Consider the following 5,973-nt stretch of genomic DNA (forward strand, 5'->3'; position numbering starts at 1 on the left):
AATCTCTATTACCCATGGTGGATGTTTGATTTGATTTCTTCAGGTTGACTAAACTATAACAATCTCTGGAATGTTATGTATCTCTTACAATTACGCTCTCCCAAATCTCCTTCTTTACCACTCCTGGTAAGCCTTCATAGGCTTTAAGAAATGTACCCACTCATGTTCCCTAATGAACTGAACTAGGTTTGCTTCCTCTAGAGAAAGGTCACCTAACCTAGGGGTTGGTGAACCCAGGTGTCTGGAACAAATTAACACCTGATTTGGGAAAAGATGTTCCTATAATTCCTTTGACTTTGCATGGGTGCCAATTGATCATTGATTATACCTATGTGCACTAGTGGGGAGAGTCTTTGATTTTTCTACTATTCTTTAGGCTTCTTCTTCAAAATTCCTTTTTTAAAAAAATGATTTTTTTAATAATGTGTTTGAAGCCTGCTTACATTATACTTCTCTCTGTTGTCCTTTGGGAATCTTCAATTTGAATTCTTTGGAGTCTGAAGCATGCCATGACATACTCTCATAAAATAACTTAAGGAAGAATGAAGGTATTAAAAAGGCAAGCCTGTTAGGGAGAAACCTGAGCTAGTTAAAAGAATTATTCAATATCTTGTATGATATCTATCCATAGGCATCCATGATAAAGAGTCAGTGAGCCCTTTTGGACAAAAAGAGGAAAAGAGATAGTTTGCCTTTGGCAAATTGTAGAATTATTAATATTTATCACTGTGTGCTACTTAAAAATTAATACAAGGCTATGTAGTAAAATAATATATTATTTGAGAAGCAGAATGGATAGAAAACTACTCTCAATCAAAAAGAAGTAGAATTAAATGTGATACTTGCTAGCTATGTGACCCCAAGTACATTAACCTCTCTGAGTGTCCCCCAAGGGTACTTGAATTTAAGTGATTACATTAGGTGAAATTACATTAGCTGTGATGAGGTTCTGAGTAATGAGGTGAGTTGTCAGAGAGGGACTGAAGTATTGATGGAATTGCTCCCTAAGGCAGGCAAGAAAGGGCACTAATGAGTATCAGTTTAGCCCCAGAGTCCTACCCTCTGTGGAAGTCCTCGGCAGCCTGCCTTGCTATACCCAATCAGAAATCTGATTTATGCCTGTAGAGGACTGAAACTCTGAATAGGTGCACTGGAATCAGACAATCAAGCACTTAAGGCTAATTACCTGTTGGACAATACTGTATTAACATATGCTTGGAAAATGACACTTCTCACTATTCTATGATGGCTTGATCTTTTAGTGTATACAGATAATTGTAGGAGGGATTAGGGGGTAGAGTAAGACAAGCCAGAGTCACTTTGACTGCATTCGAAGAGAAGGGAGATTGTGGTGAGCTTATGTCCATCCACTTCACTTCTTCCCCTAAAAACCAAGAATAAAGACCAAGGATTTTGCTTATCCTGACTCCAGCTGATTCTAAGGTATCCAGGGTGTAACTCGGTCTTCACATTTGGTGCCCAGCATGTGAACCAAGGACCCTAATTTCACTGAAGAAGTCTCTAGTGACCAGGAAATAGGGTGAGTATTTTAGTAGACAAACAGGGAACTTACTTTGTTAAGGACTAAACTAGTAACCTTTTCTAGTTGAAATGGGGCAGATACTAGGAAAAGATTGTCCCCCATCCCCAGCTCCACTCCCACCCCCACCCCAAGGGGGCACTATAGAAAGTATTCAAATTGATCAAGGGACAAGGCTTACTTGTAACTTGGGAAAAGATCACTGGACTCTTAGGTACATTAGAACGCACGTCCCCTTGGTTCTTAAAGGAAGAAGATAGAGGGGCAGATAATTGGAAACTAGTAGATCAACTATGTGAATACTACAATGATAAAGGTCCTGATTCAATTTCCAAGGAAACATTCTATATATACAACATAATACAATTGGCCTTAAAGAATCCTACAAGTTATTAAAAAAAAAAAAAAAGAAAAGTTTTAAGAACAGCCAGATGAGGAAGTCTGAGGAAAAAGAGGAAGACAAAGGATAGATTAATGGCAATATCACCAGAGGGCATGAGGACTTAAGTGATGTTGAAGGGTGTGGTGATTCTCACTCTCACAAGGCAGCTTCAACCCTGCCTAAACCAGAGCAGGTCCTTGACATGCCCCCATCAACTGGAGGGAGCAGGAGTAGTAGGAGGGGCAGTGATACTACCAGCATTTCCCCACCCCCAGAAATCACCCCCTCCTATGACTAGATTACAAAAGGCACTACTTAAAGCCACAGAAGAAGGGCAGGATATAGCTGATTTGAGAATAGAAATTTATCCTGTGATTTGACAGTTTAACTCTTCAAGTCAAGAAAGTAGACAATACGCTCCTTTTGATCTAGAAATCCTCAAAGACCTGAAAAAGGCTTGCACTCTTTATGGGGCTACATCATCTTATGTTAATTGTTACTACAGAATTTGGCTTATGAAGTCTTAACCCCTAGGGACTGGAAATCTATAGCAAGGACATGCTTAGACCCTGGACAAAACTTGTTGTGGATCTCTGAATATAGTGAGCTTTATAGGATTCAAATCCAATGAAACAGTCAACATGGAATTAATACTCCAATCCACCTATGATCAGCTAACAGGTGTAGGTTCTTATGCAGACATTTCAGTACAGATTAATTACCCTATAGCAGCATATGAGCAAATTGCTGCTGCTGCTATCAAAGCATGGGCTTTTATCCCTAGTAAAAACGACAAGGGAGAAGCCTTCACAAAAATAGCACAAGGGCCAAATGAACCCTTTGCTGATTTTGTGGGATATTTGCAGACAGCTATCATATGAACTATTGGTGAAAATGCAGCAACAGACATTATGATAAGGCAACTTGCTAAAGAAAATGCTAATGAGGCTTGTAGAAGAATTATACTATGACTACGCAAGGATGCTCCTTTAGAAGAGATCATAAGACGCTGTCCCTCAGTGGGCACAAATACCTTGTATAGCCAGGCTATGATACAGACTTCCCAAAATCCCAACATGGGAAAACAGGATCTTTTTTGGCAAGGGACTTCCAGAAAGACTCGTCAATGCTTTCAATGTGATAAAGTAGGGCATCTGAAAGCTCAATGTTGGCATAGAGACAGAGTGAAAAAACAGGATGGGAGAACAAGACCCAAACCCCCATGTCCAAAATGCAACGGAGGCTTCCATTGGGCATCAGAATGTAGACTGATTCATGGAAACGGGATGAGGGGCCCAACCCCAGGGCCCAAGGTAAAAAATACTTGGTGCATGTTGGCAGTCGATGTACCCAGATTGTCTTTAGAAGTTCAATATCCAGACATGACCTATCAGCTAGGAAGCAACCTGATGGGAGAAAGGGATTACAGTTGGTGAGAATAGAGTTGTATGCAGTTGGGACAACTGAGATACCCCCTGGAGAGGTGAAATCTGTTCCTCTCCAGCCTATGGATCCCTTGCCTTCAGGCACAGTAGTATTGACCATCTCACCTCCTGAGAGTACTTACAAAACAGTGTTCATTCATATATTGATGGGAAACTGGGGAATGTATAGATAATATCCCAGTCACTAATATAGGTAGACAATGTGTGATTTATCAACCAGGAGAAGTAGTAGCATCAGGTTTACTGATAGACTCCTAATAAGCAATCTGGTGATAGTCACCCAGATTCTGACTCCAAGCAACAAAATCCAGGAATATATTAGACAGCAGCTGTGACAGCTGACCAACCTATGCTCACTATCTATATAAATGACATGCCATTAGAAGGATTGGTAGACATGGTGCAGATCGTACAGTCATTAGAAGTGCCAACTGGCCCAGTCACTGGCTAAAGATTAAGGCAGATACCTACATGTCTGGCGTAGGAGGATCAATAGCAGCTGAAATTAGTGCTACCCACTTTGAGATGGACTTTTGAAGGTGAAACAGGAGTTTTTACTCTTTTTATAGTTGAAAAAATCCCCATCAATGTGTAGGGAAGAGATAATTTACAACAATTAGGATTACAAATGAGTACTTTGATTTTATAGGCAGGGCTGCTATTGAAGATTTGCCAACACTTTCACCTGCTCCTATCCAATGGAAAACTGATATACCAGTGTGGATAGAACAGTGGCCCTTAGCTAGCAATAAAATTCAGGCCTTATTAGATATAGTACAGGAGCAACTTAACCAAGGACACTTACAACCTTCTCTAAGTCCTTGGGATTTCCCAGTATTTGTTGTAAGAAAGAAATCTGGAAAATGGAGGATGTTGATTGATTTAAGAAAGGTAAATGAACATATGGAAACTATGGGAACTCTTCAGCCTGGACTTCCATCTTCTACTCAATTGCCTAGAGAATGGCCTCTTTGGGTTATAGACATTAAGGATTGTTTCTATTCTATCCCTCTGGATAAGGAGGATATGAAAAGATTTGCCTTTTCAGTGCCCAGCATTAACTTAGCTGAGCCTTATAAAAGATATGAATGGACAGTTTTGCCACAGGGAATGAAAAACAGCCCTACTGTGTGTCAAATGTATGCTGCTGCTGCTCTTACTCCAGTAAGAAAAGCATTTCCAAAAGTAATATTATTACATTTTATGGATGATATATTGGGATGTGCATCTGAGGAACAAATGTTAGAAGCATGTCTACAAAAGACCATGGAAACACTAAGGTACTACAAATTGCACATAAGTCCAGAAAAAATTCAAAGACATGCTCCTTTTCAATATTTAGGATATGAAGTATACACTAAGGTGCTTACAGTACAACAACTTTTCTTAAGAACAGAGAAGTTAAACACCTTAAATAACTTTCAAAAATTGATAGGAGATATCCAATGGATGCGTCCAATGTTAGGCTTGACTACCTATCAATTACAACCATTACTTGACATTTTAAGGCGAGACAGTGCTTTAAACTCACCATGACAGCTTACAAAAGAAGTCAAGGGGCTTTGAGAGAAGTTGAATTGGCTTTATCCAATGTGATTGAAAGAGTCACTCAAAAACCATTGGAAATACAGTTTTTGCTACACAAGAGGCACCCACAGCAGTCCTTCATCAAGGAGACAGTATGATAGAGTGGGTGAACCTCCCAGCACAACCAGAACAAAGCCTTACTCTTTAGTCAGGGCTTGTTAATTCATGTTTGTGGTACCACATTGAGCCTGCACTGGCTGTGGAGAGAGCCATCACTAATAGCCTGTGTTTTATTGCTATGTGCTTGTGTAATACCTCCATGCTGATGGGTTTGTGCATACCTGTTTCTACTAAGACCCTTCAGCCCAGAAACCTGCTACCAGTATCTGGCTTGACTCTTCACTTCCCTGTGGTGTTTTTCATCTCTCTTCCTGAGAAGTCAGGGAGAGCGTGATCATCTCCTTTTTAGTGCTTTTACCTCCCTTCCTGAGAAGTCAAGGGTGGGGCGTGATCACCTCCTTTTTGGTGTTTTCACCTCCTTTCCTGAGAAGTCAGGGAAGGCGTGATCACCTCCTTTTGGGGGTTCTCACCTCCATGAGAGGTCAGGGATGGAGTGACCACCTGTGTTCTGAAACAAAAGAAAGTGGGAGATGTAAAGGGCTGAAACTCTGAATAGGTGCACTGAAATCAGACAATCAAGCACTTAAGGCTAATTACCTATTGGACAATACTCTATTAACATATGCTTGGAAAATAATTCTTCTCACTATTTTGTGCTGGCTCGATCTTTTGGTGTATACAGATAATTGTAGGAGGGATTAGGGGGTGTAGTAAGACAAACCAGAGTCATTTTGATGGTGTACAAGGAGAAGGGAGGTTGTTGAGAGCTTGTGTCCATTCACTTCACTTCTCCCCCTAAAGACCAAGAATAAAGACCAAGGACTTTTGCTTATCCTGACTCCGGCAGATTCTAAAGCATCCAGGGTGCTAACCCGGACTTCACATATGTCAAATTCCTAAGTTTCCCCTATAAATGTATCTGTGGTTCACACCAACTTTGCTGAAACCTTTTGGGTTCT

This window comes from Antechinus flavipes, chromosome 3, assembly GCF_016432865.1.
Source record: "Antechinus flavipes isolate AdamAnt ecotype Samford, QLD, Australia chromosome 3, AdamAnt_v2, whole genome shotgun sequence".
Classification (NCBI taxonomy): Eukaryota; Metazoa; Chordata; class Mammalia; order Dasyuromorphia; family Dasyuridae; genus Antechinus; species Antechinus flavipes.